This window comes from Nanorana parkeri, unplaced genomic scaffold, assembly GCF_000935625.1.
Source record: "Nanorana parkeri isolate BGI_ZX_2015 unplaced genomic scaffold, ASM93562v1 scaffold361, whole genome shotgun sequence".
In the NCBI taxonomy this organism is placed as follows: domain Eukaryota; kingdom Metazoa; phylum Chordata; class Amphibia; order Anura; family Dicroglossidae; genus Nanorana; species Nanorana parkeri.
The window spans coordinates 473,313-499,341 of NW_017306629.1; positions in this window are offsets into that span (position 1 = coordinate 473,313).

The following is a 26,029-nucleotide window of genomic DNA, read 5'->3' on the forward strand; positions in this document are numbered from 1 at the left end:
GATCCTAGCCCGTACAGCAGCCCTTCGGTTCTACTGAACTGAAAGGGTCCTGGGGCCGAAGCTAGCCAAAGGATCAGCCGAAGCTACGGCTAGATCCTTTGGCAGTTTAGTGAATAGACCAGTATAAGTAGAATGTAAGTGCTGTAACTCTCTCTCTGTAACTCTCTTCCTGGTTCTAATGTTAAACCACTTATAGTAGATAGGCTAGGTAGAGAACACTCTGTTCTGTTTTATGGAAGTTGCTGTGCTTTGCACAGTAAAGATGTTATACCTTATATTTGAAGATGCAACTGAATTGCAAGTAAAGGTTTTCTTATGGAAACAAGTATGCTTGACTGGTTTCCTACTCCTTCTCGAAGATAACGGTGTTGCCAGTACATGGTTAGCAGAGACAATAAAACCAGTTCTGGTCAGGGATTGGGGGGAAGTTCAATTTACTTGGTGGTGTTAAAAAGGGTTCCATGCAAAGTCACCCACCCTGCAAACTGGGCTGCCATGTATCATGGGCCTCTGGTGTTTGGCAGGACCCCTCGCGCACTAGGCCTGAAACAACTGTGCATGGAAGAGCTGTTTGTGAGTGGTTCCTGATGGAGGGTAAGGGTGAGAAGAGTGAGGGCCGTGAAAAGAGTAGTGAACCAGAGTTTCAGATTTGCCTAAAACTGTACAGTAGGTACTGGTGCAGGAACTGGCTAAACAAGCTGCCACAAGGTGGTGCTACAGCCGTATCTAAGAAGGTTTTGTATAGAAGGGATATTAATCAAAACAAACTAAACAAGTCAAACTACAGATAGTTAGCCTCAATGCTGCCATGTCAAGAAGAACTCCAACCTAAACTAAAGCCAGTCTGGGAAAGAAGAGGCAGATGTATGCTTACCTTTTAGGCGTTCCATGTCTTAAAAGTTTGCCAATGCAGGAAGCCAACACATCCAGATGTGGTAACTAGCCATGTGGTGTGGTTCCTCCAGTTGGCCAATTTTGGAGTGATGAGAGGTTAGAAGACCTGTCAATAATTCATGTGTTTTTTCCTCGCTAAGGAGATTCGCTATCCCAGTTTGTACTGGGAAAAGGTGAGAGTGGACTGAAAGTGAGGGAACATTTAAAATTCGTATTTGTCACTAAAACAGGGGAAGGCTTCAAATGGAGACACCTAAAAGGGCATTTACCTTGCTTTTAGACAGATTTCCTTTCACTTTTTGTTGCGTTTGCAGGACAGGAAGTGAATTTCCCCAATGGAACACAGATTACATAGCGAACCTGACAGGAATTCTAACTATTCTCTACTACAGCTTTTCTTAACCAGGGCGCTGTGGCACACTAAGGTGCCTTCAGGCCTCATCAGGGGTGCCTTGAAAAGGGCTCTTGATGTTAAGCGGGGCTACTTATATGAAAGAGGGGGATTTTAATGTGAATAAGGGGTACTATGATGTGAAAGGAGGGAATACAATTTTTTTTGTGTTTTTTCATGGGCTCTCCCCCTTAAAATCAATACCAGACACCTATGTTGGACAAGAGTCTGGTATGAATTTTGGAGGGGCCACACTTTTTATACATTTACGGTTTTTACATTGCAGACTGGGGTGCCTCAAGATTTTGCATACTTTTAAAGGGTGCTGTGACTAAATAAAGGTTGAGAAACACTGCTCTACTCTATTCAAAATGAAAATAAAAAATTGTTTTGGCTTTAGATATTATTTAGAGTCCAAACTATTCAGCTTTTGTGGCTAATTTATAAATTCAGAGATGAGAACAGCTTGACATTTTTTCTTACTGGCATTTTTCTTCTGTTATTTTTTTCAGCTATCCTCAACCTGATTTCTAACAGCATGGTCACTTTTGATGAGAATGATCTCTGTGCCAAGTGAATTTTCACTTAACTCAGTGCATAATGGGTAACAACATGAAAATTCCCTATGCAAAGAACACCCAATCACATGCAAGGAGAATAAAAAACAGAACACGATTATACCTCATTCACTAAGCTAAGTGCATATTCTGTTTACAAAGTGAATATTCAGTTAGTATAGTGAATAAAAAAAAAATTGTGCTGACGTCAATAGTCCAATCACGTTCAAGCAAAAAAAATTTGTTTTTTTTAAATTTTCTTTGAAAATGATTGAGTATTTTTTGCAAAGTAGATTTTCACTTTGTTTCACATTATTCGATAAGAAAAGTGTAAATTCACTCTGCAACATGAAATTCATTTTGATAGTAAAATGCTCTACTTCTTTAGTAAATCAGGGTCTCTGTGTCAATGACAAACATTCAGAGCAGGTTAACAAAGGCTAACTGTACCTCTTTATAGAAAAAATAATGTCCTATACGTACATATAAAATAAAGGTTCAGCTACTTTTCTTGGCTTTTGCGGGCTTTACTTATTCTTAACCACCACATAAAAGCCTTTTATATATCGCTAGGCTTTAGGCGTCTCGTTGGTAACACCGGCCTTCCATAATTTATACATAAAAGAGAAAGCTCATTGTATGTGATACTAAGGCATAAAAATGATTGACATAAACCTTTCCTTGTGTAAATGATGGGAGACAAGAACATTTCTGTTTTATATAGCTTTGTGTGTGTGTGTATATTAAATACAGAGTTATTTGCTCCATGTCTCTTGTGCCGTTTGGTACTTTTTACTTTATATGGTGTATAAGGTGATAGTGTCAGGCTGGAAGAAACAGACTAATGCTGGGTAGGAGCTCACATGACTTTAATATGTTTTGTTTATGGTTTATGTAGCTGTACACCAAGGAGACAGAACATACTTTAGTGTTGTTTGTTTTGTTTTGCTGCCTTTCCTTTTCTTTATGATTAATCTCTGTATACAGGATTGTAATTAGGAGTTTATAGATAGGCACCGATGTTTCCATATTTGAGATCTTTAAAAGAGATTTACAGTTTAACCATAAATGGCCACTACTGCTTGATTTTACTAAGATCAGGACCTGTGATGTCATCTGCATCATCATTGCTAGTTAAGCTGTAAAATGGACCAGCTGTCAAATTTGTCATATCGCTATTACAATCCTGCAGAAAGGATGTGCTACACTAACCCAAATCGCGCTAGAATGAACCTTTTTATCATGCTGTTCAGTTTTTTTTTGTTTTTTTTTTAACAATTTTCCTGCTTCATACACCATATGTTTCCTTCTGGAAGTGGACGGTCTCTACATTTTTCTCCCACCGTCTTTCCCCGAAAATAAGACACTGTCATATTTTTTGGGGGTCAAAAAAACACACTAGGTCTTATTTTCGGGGTAGGTCTTATTTTTATATTTTTTTTTAATGTACAACAATCCAAAGTTAGTGCAAATCCAAATGAAATAATCCAAAATGGCAAAGTTAAGAATAGGGTGATCAGGGCAATCAGGGGTGCTGTAGCTTTCCAAAAGCATTTTGGTAACCAGAATGAGCGAAGCGCACTTTCATTCCTCACAGGCGGAGACCATTTGGTATCACTCCGCCTGTAACAGGAGCCGCGCTGTAGAGGAAACATCGGCTTATGCGGCTCTGCTCACTGCGCTGCCGCCTCGCTTCCTCTAGCGCTGGCTTCGTTGGCACCGCTGAATCTCTTCAAGTTCCCCCTTATGCCACCAACGGCCCTGGGAATGGTCACAACTAGGTCTTATTTTCGGGGTAGGTCTTATATTTTAGCAATTTCCAAAAATGGTACTAGGTCTTAATTTCGGGGTAGGTCTTATTTTCAGGGAAACAGGGTATTGGAAGAACCTTGTTATGTTAGCTTATACCTATAATAAGTCAGGAATACAACTGCCTTATAAACTATTAATATCTTTATTTCTACATATTCATACCGTATAATTGTTATTTATACAATATTAATTTAACTTTCTATCCAACTGGATATCTATGTACTCCCTGACTTATTCAATACAAGTTCTATCTATTATTCCTTAGCTCTATTACCGTATTGTTCATCTAAACTCTATCTTATGTCCTTCTACTCTCACGCTCAGCTAGCAACATATATCATCTAATACTGTTCTACTAACTGTATCTCTACTAAGTGTATCTCTCTTTTATTCTTGCTCTTTGTCCAAATATTGCTATCTATCCCTATAACACTTGCCTCTTAAATATCGATAGCACCACTTCAAACTAATAATAGAACATAAAAAAGTGTTCTCCAAACTGTAGAAAGATTTTCTCTCTCTCTGTGTATGTATATATATTTCTCTCGCACTGGAGTCTGTCAGCTAAGTGGACTTTCCATTTTCATGGAAGGTCTGCTTTAGGATTAGCTGCCAGGAATGAGCAATTTTTACAAATGTGCAGCTTTGCCATTAATAGTATTTTACAACAAATTGACGGGTAATACCGGTGTTAATCGATTAAGTTAGTGAAAACCATTCAGCTGTCTTAATTTTGAATATCCAGTCTTGGGCAGTGGATAAAAACAAACAGGATTTAGCTTTGAGTGGATGATTGAGGTGAACACAGCTTCACTTTACTCACTAAGCTGTGAACATTCTTTATACCTTTAGTAAATGAAATCAACTGCATATATACATTTTAAATTCTATAAGAGACCAATAGATATACATGCATTTAACAACAACAAAAAAATTCTTATATACTGAAACAGACTGTGTAATCTTTGTAGCAGTTAGAGCGGTAATACTATTTCATCAAAACTATTTAACACAAGATAACCTTGTTCCTGTCTGCCTAAAGGTATAATAAGCCCAACAAATGACCTACTACCTTTCTTTGTCAATTACATGCGAGGTGGCTGGTCTCAGAATAGACACTGGGTGGCACAGGTTAGCAGAAATATATTTCACCCAAGGAGAGATGAGTTGTCGAAGTGCCATGACTGCCTTGCCAGTACACTGTGCACTATTATGTAGGAGGAAAGACGATCTGAAATCCACTATTATTATTATGCAGGATTTATATAGCGCCAACAGTTTGTGCAGCGCTTTACTGGAGTGGTATTTGTATGCAGAGTATGGTATTAGCTTTTGCACTGTCAGATATGGTTTGGATAATGTCGTTTACTACTATCCTAGAAGAATTAGGCTTTATATATATCTCCCCAATGGAACACAGCTGGAAAAAAAGGGATTATAACCCTGTAAGTATAATTTAGAGCTGTTGCTGGTTTTAATTTTATTCGCCCTCTCATAAAAGTCTGTATAAGGAAAGAGAATAGCAATTATTTTATGCAAAATCACTTTTTTCTATATATTGATCAGGATAAGCACCAAGGTGGCTCTGGAGATCAGAGTTGGGTCATTCACAAGGCAACCTGGGTAGGAGCCTAGCGCCCAATGGTTGCCCAGGGAGCCCAACTACAACCTTCATCCTCTTACAGTAACCCAGGAAGAGTGTATACTTATTCAGCTGTACACTTAGCTGTCCTCTTTATAACGGGGAAGGCAGCTGGTGTCTGATGAGGTCACACCATTACTGACAATATAAATTGGGCAGCTTTTCGCTTCCTATTGCAATACTTATCAATGTCAACAGAAGTGATGGAAGGGGCAAATCTGCCTTAAAGCACGGCTCCTAATATACAAATAAATGTATTTTTTTAAATGTAAGCAGTGTAAGTTCCTGAGCATGACCTGACATCATCCTCTTGTAGTCCATCTATAGCAGAACTTAAAATGGGAGATGACGAAATGGTACAAGGAGCCAATCAGTTGAGCTGCAGTGCTGATAGTGACAGAGAGAGGCCTGCTACTTCTCCTTTCACTGTCTAGACACAGGCTCGGGGAGGGACACCCGTATGTGATTTTCTCAGAGAAAACCAGTCCTCCTTCCCTGCCAAAAATCCGTCTTAGATGAAGAGCTAAATGCAGCCCCCAAGTTTGCCACTTAAGCCACTGACCTATAGTATTAAAAAAGAAAAGAAAACTATGAATAACTTTGCTATTTTGCAGTGTTTGGTCTTTTAGAGCATTCTCCTCCTGAGCAGTGTTTAATTATTTTGTTATTCCTTGTATTTGGTGCCTGCTCCATTTTAGCTTAAGCTGTGACAGCTTGTCAAAAAGAAAGTTTAGAGGAAATCTGCTTTGTTTACTCTTCTGTTTTGCAGGGCTTAATGACTAATCTCATGAAAAATTGTAAAAGTGAAGTTATTTCAAGTGCAAAAAGCAATTAATTTCACAGTTGCTAGAGGACAGTATCAACAGCAGATTTCAGGGGGAATTTTTTTTTTTTTTAATAGGCCCATTGATTTCTGGTGGAATATTGTTCCTGCTGTGACAGACTTTGCATTTACAAAAAAAATTTTAAAATAATTTATTCATTAAAAGCATCAACTATTTCTGCTTAAATAAGGGACCGCAAGTCTTTGCATTGCTCTGAACAAGACATACTTTGACTTAAAGGTTCCCTAGCAGGTATATAATGTTATCTTATGAATAATTTGGGTATTTTTTTGGACCCAGTTGAAGGCTAGATCAACATTTCTCAACCTTTTTTTAGTCACGGCACTCTTAAAAGTATGCAAAATCTCACGTCACCCCATTCTAAATTGTCATAGATTTTAAGGGGAGCCCCACACAAAAATACATAAAAACAATCGGTCTCTCCCTTCACATCAAAGTGCCCCCTTCAAATCAAGATCCCCTTTTAATTACAATTACTTATATAGCGCCAACATATTCCACAGTGCTGTACAATAGTTTAGACAAGACAAGTAAGAAACCTTGACAAGCATCATTGACATACAGAGAGCTGATATGTTTTTCTAAAGAAGTGCATTTTGTGGGATTTTTTAAAGTCTTGTAGGAATGGTGAGAGCCTAATGTGGCATGGGAGAGAATTCTATACGTTGGGGGCAGCCCTGGTGAGGTCCTGTGGATGAGAGTTTGGTGTGCGGGTGAGTTGGAGTTAATCTTCTAATTAGGGATGACATATAAGCCGCTGCGCAGTTATGCAGAGCTTTGTAGGTAAGGGTGAGAAGTTTGAAGTGTATCCTAAAAGAAACAGGAAGCCAGTGCAGAGATTGACAAAGTGGTGACATGTGAGAGTAGCGGGAGGTAAGTTAGATGAGTCTGGCTGAAGTGTTCATGAGGGATTGAAGGGTGGCAATCTGGGCATGTTTCCGGCCGACAAGAAGGTTGCAGTAGTCAAGTCGGGAAATCATTAGCACATGGACAAGCATTTTGGTGGTGTCCTCAGTGAGAAAAGGTCAAATTCGAGAGTCACCCCTTGCATCAGTAGCCCCCCTTCACATCAGTCTTCATTATCCCTTCACATCACAGTCCCACTACCACACAATTTTGAGGCACCCCTTCATTCCAGAGCTGCAGCCTTTATAAGAATCTTCAGCATTCAACAGTTCTAGGAAGTGTTTCATACCTGTATCCTCTACTTCACGTCATGGTTCCATCCTCCAACCCCCAATGTTATTACAGGACTCAGAAGGACTTGTTGAAGGTTGCAGCGCTGGGATGGATGCAAAGGTTGGAGGATTCTATTGCAGGGATCTTTAGTTTGAACCTTTCTTAAAGCTGAAAGGGCATACTCTTGGGTAGAGTAGGATTTTTGAGTAGGGGTATCTTTATTCTCAACCTTTCTTTAACCTGAAAAGGTCATTTTAAAGTCCATGTACACCCAAAAAAAATTTTAGTCTTAGGTAGAGTAGAATTTTTCAAGGGATAGTAGTAGGATAAAGGGTAAATTTGAAAGTATATGTATAGTGTTTTAGTCCCTAGATGAAAACGAGCACTTAACCCTCACAGTGCAGGGGGTAGCCCCAATGCAAGGGCTAAAAAAAATGTTCCTGGAGTTCTTCTTTAATAAAATATAGACAGGAAAAACTGTTTAGAATATACAACACCATATGCACAAATTATTTGAAAAAATATGCTACTCTGTTAATCATAAACAGTAATGTTTATTTCACAAAAAATAGTGCTTCATTTTCTCAGATTGTCAAATTTTTTACACATTTTGTTTAGACTATAAAAAAAACTTAGAAAAAGTATATGGTAATGCATTGTAAAGCACAGTAGCTTCCAAAGTGTTAACATTACTAGAAATCCACAGAAGTGGCTAGAGGCTTGTGCCGCATATCAGTGTATGAAGTTATGCCAGTAAAAGCAGCTCATCATTCAAAGTATTCAGCTTGCAGAAATATCATTTTATCTACTTATTGAACATGTCAGCAACGGGGCCCATACATGTTTCACCATATATTGATTTACAACAAAATACATATGATAGTTGTTTTTGATAATGCAGTTAAAGCTTACTTGAAAAAAATCCCTTTTATGTAGCGAGTGCTGCATTCTGCATACATTTACCTACTTCTTGATGTGATGCAATCTTGATTTCTCAACACTGCATATCCCATCATGAATTGCTTCCAGCAAGTAGTGATAATGTTGCGCTTGTTTAGATGCTGAATTGCATTTCAGAAGGCAGACTCTGGGAGGCTTGTGACACAAGGAAGAGTATATTCACGGGGCTGAGTGAAATTGTGTCAGTGTATTGAGGTCACTGTCGCTCTGATGAAGGATCCCTGTGCGGACCCGAAATGTTAGCACCGTATGACAGTATGTGACATTGGGTATTGAATAAACATATCAATACTTTAAAAACCCTTCCAGTGTGTGCCGGTGATTTACTTTTATTTACTATTAGTGTATTGAGGAAGTACATCCTATGGGCATCTTCAATAAGTAAGTTTACAAACTTCTAGATTATTATGGTTATTGATCGTATGGGAATTTAATATGTAAGTACCTATTTATTTGTAGTTTTTAACCATAGATACTCTTTAATGTTTGGATGTCACTAGCTGTGTTGAATTATCACTACTCATTTATTAGGTATTTCCATGGGGAAAGTAGCATCTAAGGTATCTGAGTCTGTCCACCAACCACACCAATTTCCCTCTTATGCTGACCATACACCAGGACGTTTTCTAGCAATTTCTACTTTTCAAATCTGTTTTTGCTAGCAAAAAAAACCCAACAGTTTAAGATTCTATGCATGATTTATATTATTATTATTTTTTGTAAGGTACGAGAGGGTTAGAACCACTGTTGGGAATTTATTGCTGTTCACTTATTGTATTTTATCCAGGTCTGTCAACATTGAAATTTTACCCCTGTGCAGGAGCTTCCTGTAATAAAGACCAGCCACTGATGCTCTCTCTCCTTGTGCTGGGTTACTGGTCTTGTATCCGTCAGGAGTACATGTGACAGGGTGAAAACGCAGGATCACAACAGGAAGACAATTGTAACCCATAACTGGAAGTGTCTGAACAAGTATTCTTTTATTCTAAGCAGCAAATTTAAAGATACTAAAACACTTTTTGAAAACATTAACATTAAAGCTTATATGAGACTTTAGTGACTGTGTTTAGATCTATTTTAACAGTCGTAAATTTCCCAAAGTGAAGGGAAATCCACACAGTTGCCACCCAAACAGGTGCCCCTTTAGAAGATTTCCCCTCTTCTTTTTCTGGCAACAACTGTAAAATTGGGGATTTCCCATCTCCCATTTCTCTCCTGCTGACAATGGTCACCAGCACAAAAAAAGAGGCGAAATCTTCCCAGCAGGAAACACCAATAAAAAAACTGATGTTTGTGTCACCAATGGCAAATTTATCCTTTCTAATGATCTAATAACCATTTTCACTGAAACTTAAAGTTGAAAGTTGGGGAGAAATCCAAAAAATGTAAGTCGTATTGAACTCAATCTTTTTTTTTCCAGATCCAGGAATTTACGCTGCCCAGTCAATTATTTCTTTACATTTTTGCCCAAACACTTACAGTCATCATGTTTCCAAACAGTTCCAACTCTCTCAGCTCGGCTTCCCTAAATTTCCTGTCTAGTACAAGATCACAAGGGATAGTGGAGTCTCCAGCAACTGTCCACCTACTAGTTTGATGAAGGGAGAAGGAAGTAGTGAGTTGGGAGAAAGGGGGAGCGGAGGGGAGGGAAGTGGCTTGCCTTGCTATGTCTGTGAGTTTGTAAGGACACACACAGCTTACTACCATACACAAGGGTGGCTCCAAAGGACCCTGCAAGGGAAAGGAGCCACCACTGCTCAGGGGAACAGCAAACTTTTAAACATTAAGGAGCAGCATCCTTTGTAAGATTTAATCAACTTTTAAAACAACTTAACAATATTTGACTTTACAGATGTCAGCATAACAGGAATAGAGTACAACAGATATCTTCTAAAGGGGACACATATTGCGACGACAGCTGTTAAACAGGGGCTTGTACAGGAAATTTAAGTGGGGGATCACCCTAAAGGGACACAGGTGGCACAAAAATCCAGAAAGGGATTGTAGCACTTCCCTACATTATCTAAAATGAAAAAATGCTGTGGCTTTAGATACATAAGAAGCCTACAGAGCCAACACAGTTTAGATACACCACCCCATCAGTTGTTTTGGAATATCAGCTATGGTATTAGGAAGTACATTCTATAGACTCTATCTGAGACTAAAGAAAGAATAAAAACCTTTCTGCTACAAGTACCCTTATAACATACAGCAAGTTAATAGAATCTCTGCTTCATCATACAATATATGCGTGCCACACTGACAATGACGGTTATTTTACCGCAGTCATGTCTGAGCAATTTCTTCTATTTTCTTTTCATTATGTTTTTTTACCTCTGAGGAAATATTAATAACCGCACTCAAGGTTTAGGTCAAATTGTATCTCATCAGCAGACAATTGTAGAATTAATAGATTTCGGATAAGTAAGCTTATGTGATTTTTAGTTTGCCCTTGAGGCTGAATGAAAGTCACGGTCCGACATATGGGTAAAGTGGCATTGTATTTATTTCATATTAGATGTCTCAACAAATGTAGCTTTGACAGTAATGCCTTCATTGCAGCACGTTCCACTTGTGCCACTTCACCCATAATGCTATTTTATCATTCTGTTAAACAAAATTCGACTTATTAGTCAACTTATTCCATAGTACCCTTAATGGCATCTCCTAAGCCTTTATTGATTTCTGTGTTCAGTGCAATGAGCAAAGCACCAAATGCAAAGTAAATCATTCATAGCAGTTAGAATCTATCTTGTATCGGTCTGGCTAAGACTGCATACACATATCTACGTTTAGACATGTGTTTTTAATTAAAATGAATGGAAATGCATGAAATGTGCATTAACACAAATTTGTGCACGTTCCAATGCATGTTGCAATGCACTGTGCACTGCTCATAAATGTACATTACAATGTGCACTGATTGTATTTTTACTGATTTCAATGGAAACTCATGTACGTTAAATGCAGAGAGGTGAATGGGCCCTAAAGTTATATGAGTTCTAATTGATTGCATTCAGTTGACGGTTCGGCTCCAATCCATCTACCAGCCCCATAGACGCCTATGGGGCTAAACTGTGGAGACAAGGATGATGAATTAAAAATTAATGCATGTAAAACCACATGCCAACATGCATTCCCTCCATATTTATATGTTTTTGAACATTCGTTACAATGTGCATTGACTTGCATTTTTCTGCTTTTCAACTTAATTCAATGGGTATGCATGTGCTTTAAAACAGATAACTGTAAATGGAGCTTTATTGTTAACTATGTATATGAGGGGCTACCTAACCATTAAGGGTTTTTTAATCTAAAGTTTGTAAAATCACAATGTAACATGTGTGCCAGCTTCAGGCCTATTCACATTCGTGAATGGGGCCCGTTGCATGAGTTTCACAAATTTCTCCGTGAGATTCAGGCAATCTGCTGCAGACAGGAAGTGCTGTACAATACAATGACAGATGCCATCGCCCACAGCTGTTCACAGGCCGTTCATATGTAATCACACGTGCTGTGTTTACCTGCAGACAACCACACCTGGATGCAGACTGTAAACGCAGCATGTGTGATTACATGTAAACGGCCTGTTAACAGCAGTGGGTGTCATTGCATGTATAGCGGCTCCTGTCTCTCAGCGATCCAGCCTCAACTGTGAATGGGGCCGTAGAGCTTTCCTTCTTCTGATGTTTTTTTAGCAACTTGAAATTGTTATTGAAGGACAGCTCTTTTGAAATAAGCTTTTATTTGTTCCCATGGCAGAACAGAACCAGCAGTGTTAATGGCAAATCTCTGAATCATATTTTTAAAGGTGCATTTTAGGATGCTTTTTTCTTGCCAGTAGAAATACAATCCAGCATGTACTCATGAATGGCTCCCTGTCATTTCTGCCTTTTGAATTTGTTCACTATATCATTGAGATAAAATCGAACCCGTGCAGCAGTATTGTAAGGCTTCCTAACAAGACAGTGGAAAGAGCAGTGATGATGTGAAAAGTGAAGTAGTCTTCAGCAAGCAATCAGGTTTTAGTTTGCAGTAGTCATATCAACTAAGCACTGATCTCTGTAAAATTTCTATGGCAACCTGCATGTTACTTGTGCTTCTGTGATGTACTGAAGCAGCATATAAAAGTGTCTCTGTGTGTAGGAGGCAAATTAGCTGCAACTGAAGGAGGGTCCATCAGGGAAAGTGGGGTCTAAATCCTGAAAGACGTTTATATTCTCTTCCACCTCCATACCTTGTTCTTTGTTTGTTATTGGTCATGGTATCCAATCATGTGCAAGAGAAATAAAAAACAAAAAGCATTTTTCCTGCACTTGACTGGATGATTGAAGTGAAGCTTCACTTTATTTACTAAACTAAGCAAGCATTTGCAGGGGAGGGGCCAGTCCATGATGGTGGAGAAATGCTATTAGTAAGCGCTCTTGCTCCAACACCTGGCCCTGCCAAATACTGAATCCTTCTCCACCTCTGTAATAAGCCTTGCTTTCACATGGAGGCACCCACAAACACCAAGGAGAAGAGAGGCAACAATGAAAACCTCTCACTCTGCTACCGCAGCCCTTCTCTTGATGGGTTCATTTGGCAGTACCGCACTGCAGAGGGCCATGATACAGTCAGGCAGAGCAGCTTTCAGTCCAGGGCAGCCCCAGCAGCAGGAGACCACAGGAGTGAAGGGGAAAGCACCACAGATTCCCTAACAGTGCTGTCTGTTGTCCACTCTGCTCTGCGTCATCTCCCTGTAATTTGCATTTGCTGCTGATGTTTTATTATTTATACTGTACACAATCCTCAACTAACTCTACCAACACACACGGTCACATGCATGAGTTCCACAGATATGCTCAGCTCTCAAACTTCAAAATTAACTTAACAGAATCCAAGATACTAAATAGAGAGATCTCCCCTTCTAAATCGGCCCACCTAGAAACACAGTTCATGCTCACCTGCAGAGAATGCACACTGAAATACTAAATAAAAAACTATATGGAGTTGTTTAAACAAAATTCCAGGTTCGATACAACCATACCTTAAACAATCTAAGCAATATGGCCAAAACTGTCTCTGTCTGGACGTATTGGCATTATTAAAATGAATGCACTGCCCCACATTTTGTTTGTTTCAAATGTTACCAATATTGCTTCAGTGGGTGGAAGTTGAAAAAGCTTTGGCAGGAAAAAAATATGGCACAATACTGGTTTGGAAGCACAAATCCTGCAGAAACCTGCCCTCTCATTGGTGCACAAAGTGTTTCTGGCAGCTACACATGGAAGCCCCCTGGACTACTTGGCACAGTGGGAAAAGAAATTATCCCACACTCTCTCTGACAAACACTGTTCTTTTTTTAAATTACACCTCTTCTATAAATACAAATATATCAGAGAGTAATTTTAAACGCCTAACTCAGTGGTACAGAGATCCAGTGCGTCTAAGTTGATTGTATACCAAGACCTCACAACTCTCTTGGGGATCTGGACTAGAACTGGGGACCGTCTCCCACATTTGGCAGCAGTTCTCATTAATTAAACCTTACTGGGTACAAGTTATAAACTTATTAGCAAAAGTCACTATAACCATCCCACAGGACTCCTGGGTCCTCTTATTCTACAACACACCCCTTTCTCCTTCTTAATATAAGAAGCCTTTGCTCTCACGCCTCTAAATGTGGCTAAGAGCCTAATTCTAAAGTATTGGAAAGCTTCTAAACCACCATCAATAGTGGAGCAGATACTGAGAGCTGTTATGATATATCTGATGGCATATATAACAATTCTTCAAAGAGCTGATTACGACACATACTACAAAACTTGGCCAGGCTGGCTAGACTTTAAGAATTTAGACTCATGTAAATCTTTCCTGGAGACAGCTTCAGGCCCTTATACTACAATAGACTTTGATACATGACACTATAATCATAATAAAACACTGGTCTTAAAATCAGGGGTGACTTTCATGCATGACATGCTTGATGGGCGAGCAGAGGACAATGATCTCATGCAACTTATTTCACAAATGCACCATACTGCATTATCCTGCAGGGAACAAAAAGGCTTTCCTTGGAGATCGCACAAGATCCCTGGGGAAAAGGCTTTCTTTTTCAACAGATGATCAGTCGTATGGCACATGTGCGAGATGAGGTGCATTATGTCATGTGCCTCATGTCATGCATGCAATGTATGACATTAAAATCAAATGTAAAAAAACAAACTTTTCTTTCTAGAGTCTTGCAGATTCTTACAGTTAGGACTCGAGATCTCCTCAGAAGGCACTGGTGATGTAGCCTCCCTAAAAGGGCAACTGTGAGGCTCTGTATATGTCACCAGTGCCTAAGAAAACCAGGAAGTGGGAACCCAGTAAAGTTAAATAAGAGCAAAAATATTTAATTTTGTTATTTCAATTTTGTTAGGATAATTTACCATCCACATTGAGAGCTGCATGCTGATATAAATTATTGTGAAAGGGGGTAAAGGTCTGCTTTAAAGTGACATTAAACCCTCAGATTTTTTAACATAAACCAATACTGTAATGTGTGCCTTACTGTAATCCATGGTAGTTTCCCTTCTCTTTGCTGCTCTTCCTTTTAAATCCTCATGTCTTTTCATGCTGGGGGAGAACTTCCCTTTGCAGCTGACTGCCTCTTCATGTAGTGCTGGCTCAGGTTGCAAACCAACACACAGACACCATATATCCATTCCTGAGACAAGGCAATCTGCTGCTAAACAGAAGTTCTGCCCAGCATGAGAACAGATACAGATTTAAAAGGAAGAGCAGCAAAGAGAAGGGAAACTACCATGGATTACAGTAAGGCACACATTACAGTATTGTTTTATGTTAAAGAATCTGAGGGTTTAATGTCACTTTAATGTAACTGTTTACATATTGCTCTCCATATTTGTATTGTAGTTTATGTGAAAAATGTTAATAAAACTTTATCAGAAGAAAGAAATTAACATTCACTTTGTTTATTGAACAATCAATTCTCCCTTAGCTTCAGATCTCAATGCTTAGGCTGTATTTTAGGTTTCATCAACAAACAAAGGAAGTTGTAAAAAAGCCTGTGTTGTAAAGTCAGCACCTTTTATTTACAGCTCATAGCACTGACACTGTTATTTATTAACAGTAATGCTTTTACTGAATACATGACTCTACAGCTAACTAATTAATATGGATAATTAAGTCTGTTAAATTGTCTAGTACACATTTATTATTTGCTCTGAAAGCCTAAAAATACAAACACACTTGAACGTGTCAAGCTCTCTGCAGCAGCGGGGAACACCTGTCCTGGTCTGTCATTCTTATCACTTATTAGTAGCATCTTATCACATATTAGTGGGCTCTTATCACTTGCTAGTACTGTCTTATCACTTAATAACAGAGTGTGTGCTAAGAATAGCTGGCATTGTGCTTAGGGCAAACCAGTGGTCAAATTAATGTAAGATAGTATGTATGACATACTGATACTGTCCAATTAGCATAGGCTAAGCCTTTCGGGTTAGCGCATCTCACAGATACTAGTTAAACTGAAGAGTGAGATTACTGAACATGCAATTGAAAGATTATTAAAGTGTATATTACCCTTACAATTATTATTCAAGTTTTGCATTCCTATTTTATTAAACTGTAGCGTCATCTGCCACTATACTGTCTTTGCATTCCTATTTTATTAAACTGTGGCTTCATCTGCCACTATACTGTCTTTGCATTCCTATTTTATTAAACTGTGGCTTCATCTGCCACTATACTGTCTTTGCATTCCTATTTTATTAAACTGTGGCTTCATCTGCCACTGTACTGTCTTTTCCTACCAAATACCTGGTTATCCTGCCAGTTCCCCTATCCTTAAGGTGCCCATACACTGCTCGATTCTCGTACGAGAATCGGGCGAAATCCTGCGATCGCACGAGAATCGAGCAGTGTGAACGAAGACGTGCGACCGTTTCTACTGTACGGTCGCACGTCTTTTGTCGAACCAACATGCTCGAAAACCCGCCGAGAATCGTACGATTGTCGGCGGGTTTCTAGCATGCTCGTCCGATAGCTGCGGAACGGGTCGCTGTGCGCACGCGCACACTGCCCGTTCTGCATTGCGGTCATCGGAAGCCCGCCCCCCCTCGATGATCGCAAGTACGATCTGCCTGTCCAAGGTGGGCAGATCGTACAAGCTTTCAATAATCATACGACCATCGCAAGACAAAAGTCTTGCGATGGTCGTAAGGTGTATGGGCACCTTTATGCTGCATTCTGACCAAGCCAAGAACAGAAACAGATTTCTACTGGATTGGTCAGTTTACATCCCTGAGCTTGCTGATGGATGCTTAGCCGGCACATGGCGTGACTGTAGTCCCATAGTCAGAGTTAAGGCCACGTCCCTAACGTCATTCACCTGCCCATTCTTAGGCAGTGGAGACCCTGCACTAGGGAAGAGATAAGGGCATTGAAGCTGTGCAGTCACATGACCATGGACTAAAACTCAGAAAACGAGGTTAATAAAGAAACATTTTAAAGGACTTTTTTTTAAAGCTGTAGCATGGATGTTTTATGAGGATGCTGTCATTTGTCAGTGCCTTCATGTTTTTTCAAGTATTGAAAGAGAAAGTCCACTTAAAAATTGTGAAAAATGAATAAGCATATAAAATTGCTGCATACACCATTTTGTCATTTAATGTTATAAAAAATTACCTTTCCATTTAAAACTGCAGCTTCTTTAATTTTCTCAAACTAAAAATATTCAGTGCAAAACGGTGACTTGGAAGCATTCTGTACACAGAACGCCCCCAGAAATGTTACTTCCTGGTTCTGTTGCTGACTTATTTTTCCAGAAGTCAGCACTAAGGTAGGCATACCCTGCAATAGGAATTTCATTTTTGGGGAGATACTCCCTAAGGGTTAATTACTACTAAAGGGATGCTGAAACTGCATCTTTGCTCATTTCAACACGGAAACTCCACCAGCTGATTATAATTAACCCAGACACTCCAATTCAGCAATCAGTCTGGAAAGGACATGCTGCAACAAACAGCTATTTCTTCAGAGCCACTCAGAGAGGATTGATTTTTTTCTCAACAAAAGATTAGTTTCCCTTTAAGTAAGATAGTCAACAAGATAAGTATAAGCATTGTCATAGTACTCTGATTTTGCATTTTAAAGATTCAGTCGTAAACAGCTTCACACTTTTTTCATCAGATATATTTTAGGGCCAAATGCACGAGCATGCTCTTGTATCATACCTGTATATTGATGTTCTGTACAGTTAACCATAATGAGAGCTTTATAGCCAGAGAACAATAATGAGCTATGATATGTTGCCTATAAGCAGAGCTTGTCATTGACCTCATCATTACATTGTACGATCTTCCAGACATTTCTCCCAGGCATGGGTACACATGAAATGAAGGGGGAAGATCAGGACTTTCTGTGAGAGATAATTAGCTCTTGTGATGTTCTGACATGGCCATTATTACTCAGATGTTAATTGCTTGGTTATCAGAAAAGATGCTCATATTGGTGGCATACTGAGCTGTTTCTGGTCTGTAAAGTCAATGACCCAGACAAGTCTGTTATAATCTGAAATGGCAGGTATTTGTTTTCCTTCTGATTACAACATTCACTTTTCTTCTGAATGAGTGCTATCATGTGTTATAAATTGGTGGAAAGTCATCATCTACGACAGGGGCGCCCACTATTTTTCGTCTGGAGATCTACTTTTCAAATGACGAGCTCATTGAGATCTACCAACGAAAAAACACCTGCATTCAGGAGCGGGAGGGAGCCTGCATTAGTGCCTGTGTTCCAGTCCAGTGCGATCCGCAAAAATGCTGCAAGCACTATTTTTGCAGATCGCACTGGACCGGAATGCAGGCACTAATGTGCCTGCGTTCCGAGTGCGGGCGATCGCACTGTGGGCGATGCCATTGACTTCAATACAGCTCCACACCCCCTCCCGCACCGGAACGCAGAGAGTCGGCCATTAGAGTGCATTCCAGTACATTACAGGTCCTGGCGTCCTGTCCTCCCGTGGTGCTCGTGTGGCCGACGTTGCACATGGGGTGTCCTGCACCTTTCCATCTGCAGCGTCTGACACATTCAGCCGGCAGCCGCATGAGCACCACGGGAGCATAGCCGTAGCCAGCTCCTTTTGCGCCTGAGGCAAGGAAAAAAAACAAAGTTTTTTAAATTTATTTTTTACTATTTTTATTTTATTTTCATTATATATTTTTATTTATTTTAAATGTTCATAATTTTTTTTTAAAACTCTTGGGGGGGCTTCGGGGAAATATTAGGGGTCTAAAAAGCCCCCTGATATTTCCCTTTTAAAATAGAAAAAGAAATTGAGGACACAAAGTCCTCAATCTTTTTTTCTGCAGCCTCTATTCTAAATGAATGGAAAGCACAGAGGCTTCCCATTCATTAAGAAAATATTTTACTATCAAGCTGTTTCTGAATGGGGAGGAGCCTCTGTACAGAGTGCTTCTCCCCATTGAGAAACTCATGAATGAACAGGAGGTGATGTAAATCACATCCTGTTCATTCATTTATAACTGGGGACACATAGTACTATGTGTCCCCAGTTATTTACAAACACTGGAGTGATCAGCCGATCGCTCCAGTGTTTGTCCTACACAGAGGATTGGTACATACTAGTGACATGTACCGATCCTCTGCCGCTCGTCCACGCACAGGGGGGCTGCAACTTCTCTGGATCCTCCTGCTCTCCTGGGCAGAGGGGGATACTACGAGCCGGGGGGGGGCGGAGCCGCTGTGACAGAACGGACGAGCAGTGAGGGGAGAGAGAGGCGCCGGCTGTCAGATCCTGGCCGAGCGTCTCTCTCTCTCCTCACTGCTCTGCATTATTTAGTGACAGCGGCTCCGTCCTCCGCCCTCCCCCGCCGCCGGTTCCTTCACTTCTTCTCGGATCCCCGCTGGGGAGAGCAGCGGGGATCCAGAGAAGCGGCGGGAGGAGAGGACATGGCGATCTACCAGTGATCGCTACGCGATCACTGGTAGATCGCGATCGACCTTGTGGGCACCCCTGATCTAGGAACTTGAAAGCTCCAAGTCTTTGATACCATTCACATGCATCTGGCTCAAATGTATTCTTTCTGCCCCCCTCCCTTCTTTGTCTTGTCTTGCGCTGCCTCTTATCCTACTGCATTGGACTGGCTAGCCTTAAAGTGTCACTAAACTCTGGAGTTAAATCTTAAAAATGCGTTCAAGTACCTTAACTACTAACAAAAATGTATCTTATTTGTGTATCACTCGGCTGTAGATCCTCAGATCATCTCTGAATTGGTGCTGGCACTGTCCTTCCTTCTGGAGAGTGGCTACTTTTGTTCCCCATGGTCCCTGTGTGTGTTGTAAAGTAGTCACCACTTCACGCTCACTCCCTTGATGGACTTCAATAGCAATTAATAAACGAAACGTGATATTGTAGTCCATAACGGGAGTGAGCTTGGAGCGGGGGCTTCTTTACAACACACACAGGGACCATGGGGAACAAAAGTAGCCACCCTCCAGAAGGAAGGACACAAATACACAAATACACAAATAAGATACATTTTTGTATATAGTTAGGGTACTTGAATGCATTTTTAAGATTTAACTCCTGAGTTTAGTGTCACTTTAAGGTCAATATGTGGGGCACAGCAGGTGTGCTGCCTTGCTCTTCCAGCCAGCAAGGGGAGAATTTTTCCTGCACAGTTTAATGGTCCTGTTGCTGGTGAATTCTATCCATTAATATGATTGCATGTGTGACAGCAGCCTGAGTAGGTGAATAGTAACTACTTAATACATTTTTCCAGCAGCAAAAATACACAAATTGTGGAGAGACAGCATCAATGAGTACAAAATGGGATTGGTCTGGGAGGCAGGAGGGCAGTCTAGGACCTCACATTATACATGGCAATGATTTACTAACACTCAGCAACACGTTTCTTGAGTAGGTGTGTGCTAATCTAGACCAGAGCTAAGGCGGCTATGCAGAAATCCAGCACTTTTACCTGTTTTTGTGATAAAACACATATCAAAAATGTTTAATTCAGCAAGAATACATTGCTAAATTGTTTTTGTAAACTTTAATACTTGTCAAAAAACAAACTAAAAACATATTTGGAGCGTCTCTACAGTTTCATCAATAGATTTTAGAGCAGAAAAGGTGTTATAAAATCATCCTTTCCTATGACACTCATGACAGTGAGTGTCAGTAAAATACCAGTATTCAGTAGGGGGCAACCAAAAAGTGTGCACAAAACAGTTTCCTATTGCTTTATACAACATAATGCATATACTGGGTCAAATTTCACGTTATAGGGACAGATCCTTATTTAAATGTCTACTTCCTGCACAAGTCAAAAAGCACAAAGGACTATGGTCTATTCACAAAGCTGCCGAAGGATCTGGCCGTAGCTTCGGCCGATCCTTCGGCTAGCTTCGGCATCAGGACCCCTTCGGTTCAGGAGAACCGAGGGGGTGCTGTACGGGCTATTCACAATAGCCCGTACAGCTCCCATGCCCGCACCCCTTTAAATGTCACATCTTACCCGATACCCAGTACTTCTTGGGTGATTTAAATATTGTTTCAGAATGGGACTTTACAGGGTAATTAAATACATTTTTATAGCAGAATGTTTCTCGTATGGTGCAATGTTAGCGCTTGCTTGACTATTCTACCTTAATATTTATAATATATGTTCACTCTCTGGTGCCCTTCACCGTAAAACTCTGCACTTTCCATTACAATAAGTTATGGATGTTTATGCAGTTTATTAAAATTGTTGAGTCAAATTGTGGAATGCACAGTGAGGAAGGAAAGGAAGAAAGGAAAAACACTGTATATATACAAACACAGAAACCTTGCCCATATGTTATCTTTTATTGACTACTATTGAGTTAATAAATCCAGACTTGTGTAACTTTCTGAAGTGCAGGTTACATAGTAGCCCATCTCTAAATAAGACTGAACACACATACCAGACTGGTGCCATAATTCTTTTTCCTACTTGGTCATTGCGTGTGCAGCATAAAACTGTTTTGTTATCTACTGAATGTGTCACTTAGCCAAGATGTCACAAGGTTGTAATAACTCTGTAGGGGCCCCTGACCTTTAGCAGTAGGAAAGGTCACCATACACAAATTTGGCTATTGCAAATTGAAATAGTCAATAGGAATCTAGCAATGCATTCCAATGGCCAAATTTTTTTTTCCCTTTCTATTCTGACACGGCTCCGTGTCAGAATAAAAAAAAAAGAAACTGCAGTGTTTCTCTCCTTGGTGGCCGGGAGCGGGAGAGTTTGCTGTTTGGAGATCAGTGTCCCTGGTTAGTAGGTAACCAGGGACGCTGATCTCTCTGCAAGTGGCCGGAGCCAGCCGTAACATCACGGCTGGCTCCGCTCCGCCCAGCTGTCAGCGCAGGCATATGCGTTCGGCTCGACTGAGCTGCTCGGCAACGTTCGGGAGCTGTACGGGCTATAGTGAATAGCCCATACAGCACCCCTTCTGTTCTGCTGAACCGAAGGGGTCCTGGGGCCGAAGCTAGCCGAAGGATCGGCCGAAGCTACGGCTAGATCCTTCGGCAGCTTCGTGAATAGACCCCCTTGTCTTTGGTACCTGAAAGCCTCCCTATAAAAGGGTGGGCTCCCAGCAGCCATATTGTCAGTGTTTATTGGAGCTAATTAGAGAAAGCTGACTGTGCTATGCAGTTCTATACTGTACAATACTGTGCTATACAGTGCTATACCGGGCTATACTTGGTTATACACTGCTGCACAATGCTATACAGTATTATACAGTATTATTCAGTAGACATGTGCACCAGCTAAAAATTTGTTTAGTTTCGTTTCATTTTGATTCGGATTTTGCATTATTTCCTTTTTTCGGATTCGGGTCCGAAATTAAATTAGTTTCGGAATTCGGATTCGAACGAAATCGTTTTTTGGACGAAATTTCATTTTTAGCAGTAGTCCGGTCGAAATTTTGTTTATGGACGAAATTTCGTTGCAGCAAAATGACATTAGGGGAAAAAAAAAATCAAATTTTCTTTTTTTTTAGTTTGCAGAAAATGGAGAAGAAAAAAAAGCGTGAGGTTCCCCCACAATTCATACCAGACCCTTTAGGTCTGGTAGGAATGTTAGGAGGGACCACCCCAAGTTAAAACACAAAAAAAGTGTGTGGCGTTCCCCCAAAATCCCTACCAGACCCTTTAGGTCTGGTAGGAATTTTAAGGGGGAACGCAAGCCCCAAAAAATGGGGAAAAAACATGGGGTCCCCCCTAACAGTCCTATCAGACCCTTGATCCGAGCACTGGCCCAGCATGGCAGGAAAGTGGGGGGACGATCGAGCGCCCCCCCCTCCCTGCGCCTTACCAGGCCACGTGCCCTCGGCATTGGGAGGGTGTCCCCATGCCAATGGGGACAAGGGCCTCTTACCCACAACCCTGACCCGGTGGTTGTGGGGGTCTGCGGGCAAGGGGGCTTATTTGCATCAGGGTACCCCTTTAAATAAGGGTGCACCCAGATGCCGCCCCCCCTTGTGAATGAGTAAGGGGTACTTGTACCCCTACCAATTCACTAAAGGGTTAAATCAAATAGTTAGTAATAAGTCCAGACTTTTGATAAAATCCTTTGATTGAAAAAAAATTTTTTTTTTACTTTTCCTTTAATTAAAAAAAAATGGCTCCATCGATGTAATCCAGTGTCAATCACGGTGCAGGACCCCCGCCGATGCGCCGCAATAACAAAAGTCCCGCCGCACGACGCCCATCCAAACCCGACAAAAACTCACCGCAAAATGACGTTCAACCCGAAAATAAACAGATGGGCGGAGCGAGCCGTGAGTGTCTGCTATCTCTTGATGAGCAATCTTCTGTGAGCCTCTAGTATGGATCTTGCCATGGCCTACTAGCAGACAGATTGGTTGAAACTTAATATACTGTAGTGACCTGGAAGATGTCAGAAGACTAGATCTGGCCCTGCCTCCATTTCAATATTTTAAGCTATCTTTCACAACTGCCAACCAGTAGTCAACACAAATAAACAGAACACATATACAGTGTTATTTTACCGTAATACACATAACTGGCAAAAAAAAACTTACACCATATTTATGACAAATAATAGAAAACCCTAGATTTTTATTACCATTTTTCAATAAATACAAGTGAATGAACAAACATTTCTGGCATTCTAAGAGAGAAAATATTTTTATATGAGCACAAGCTATACAACAAGCTTCCCTCTGTAAGTCTATGATCATATCTGAAATATCTAGTTCTAGCACATATACTGTACAGTACAAAGCTGTCCTATCATTAAGCCAAAATGTGTTGATGACCTGAGCACAAGTAAAAGATACATTTCCATAAACTTCTATCATTAATATCAACTATGATGAATATCAATACTTTGGGATGACTAACTATTTCACTAGTGTACTGATCCAGGGAATAAAATACAGAATTTAGGACCTCTGCAATCCAGAATCTACTGTCATGACCAATGGTAGTCACCTTGCTTTGTGGTCCCTAGGCAAAGGCCATCCAGGTATCTTTCTGCAACAGTAAGCAACGGCCATATCATTTCACTCTGTCCTCACACTGCCTGTAATGATTAGTATTACAGTAGCTGTGCGTTTTTTTTACAAGTAAGCATTACTTTTAATAGCTATAGATTATTTACTATTTTGTTTCAGTTTATTTATAATTTACTCCTTTACTTACATTGCAATATATATTTTTGATGGGTTTTTTTTATGTGTTTATTTGTTTGGGGAATGCAGAGTGATAAAAAAGAAGAGCAACATAAATGGAACATTATTTGTTCCGTAATGAAAATAAGGGATGTTGCTGGTGATAATGTTCAATACCAATATCATCCTTTTAACTATAATTTCAGACGTTGGAATATATAGAAAAACAAATGATTCAGTTGTCCTAAAAACTTGAAACAGACTTCATTTTGGAATAAATTGTACTCTTTCTGAAGTGCAAAGCAGCCGTCTCTAATTTACTTAATGCAAGAAGGAAGAGAGGAGGAACCAATGTGGCATACCAGACATAGGACTGGTGTTTTAATGTATAGGGTGCTGTGGGCATGCAGGCTCTTTGGCAGTCTGATATTAATCTATATTTCCTTTATTACCAGGCAGGTGCTTCTAGGCAAGGGCTTCCACTTCCACTAATGAGCTTCCAATCACCCTTGCCACTAGGCGGTCGTGTTGGAATTAGGGAAAATTATGTGCAGCTTAGATGAGGGGGTAAGTTGCCATTTACATTTACTTTTTCCACATTTTGGACTCGGGGTACCTCAAGATTTTGCTTACTTTTAAAGGGTTCAGTGACTGGAAAAAAGTTGAGGAACTCTGACCTAGAAGTATATAGCAATCTTTGTTGAGAAGATACTACAGTTCTTTCATGGTACACTCTATTTCAATTATTATTTTTGCCTTTCTAAAGGAGGGATATGCTTATGGGCAATGAAAGTATATTTATTTCTAAACGTCTGGTTAAAGCAAGCACAGATTTTTCCAGTTTTGATTATAAAAACATTTTTTTGTCTTTACATCTATTCATAACCTTTTTTTTCCCTTTGGGTTGTGTGCTCTGAGCTGCAGGGAATATTGCTTTGCAAACTCCTGGCATAGTGTCATGTAGACAAAGGCTGAGCAAAAAAATGCTGAAACTAAATATCAAGCTACAATGCTGAGCCTCCTCGAGAAAGGCACTCCAGACGGAAGCTTGTGGGAACGCACTGGCAGCACATCCAGAATCCTTTGTGTTAGTTACATAGCATCACGCTGACTGGACACAGATCTCTGCAAAAGATGTAACAGCTCTGTGTACAACAGGGAAGCATAAAGGAATTGTGATAGGCTGCCAAAGAAAACGGACAGCTTTTACAACTTTGTCAGCGGGCCATGCAGCTCAGGCACATGGTGCGAAGTACAATTTACACCTCTTAACAGGACTGGAAGTTTCATACAAAAATCCTGAACCGCAGTATAACAAATATGCCTGTTTACAGAACAAAATACAACCAACAAAAGCGTCCAGTCTAATTTTGTCTTTAACAGATCTGACTACAATAAACACAGGGGGTAAGTTGTGGTTTACCATTACATTATACATTACGCACTTTGCCTTTCTAAACAACTTTTCTTTATATATTGCACAAACATTCTTGTATACACACAACACAAATACGCACCACGCATGCCCAGACAACAAGCACAAAAATCCTCCTAATGTCAAAAGACTTTTCAGCATATAATAGTAATTGATCTTAGGTTATGTTTCTGAAAGTAATAAACTGAAATTTCCAATCCCAGTATGAAGCTATAGTTTAAATCCCCCAAGGATGCCCTTCAAACAGAGAAGTTCACAGAAGCACTGAAACCGTGGGATGTGGTGCTGGTAACATTTGAATGCAGTTTCCGTATCTGATGGGATTAAAGGGATCCAGAACTGTGTAAATCATGTTCACCTCTGTGTCCCCATCTACAATGTTGTAGCCTAGAATTCCCAACAAAAGAGACATTCCAAACCACATAAACTTAAACTGATAGGCCTGCAGTTATGTCTGGGCCTTATCAAATATAGTGGAGCACTATATAGAATGATGTGCTATTAGTAATATCTTAAATATAATAAATCCCACAAATACAATCCTACAAGCCTAAAATGTGCAGTATATAAAACATGCCAAACTTGCAAAGAGTAAACCATGTGCTAAAAATACACCAATTTAATTTGACTTCAATA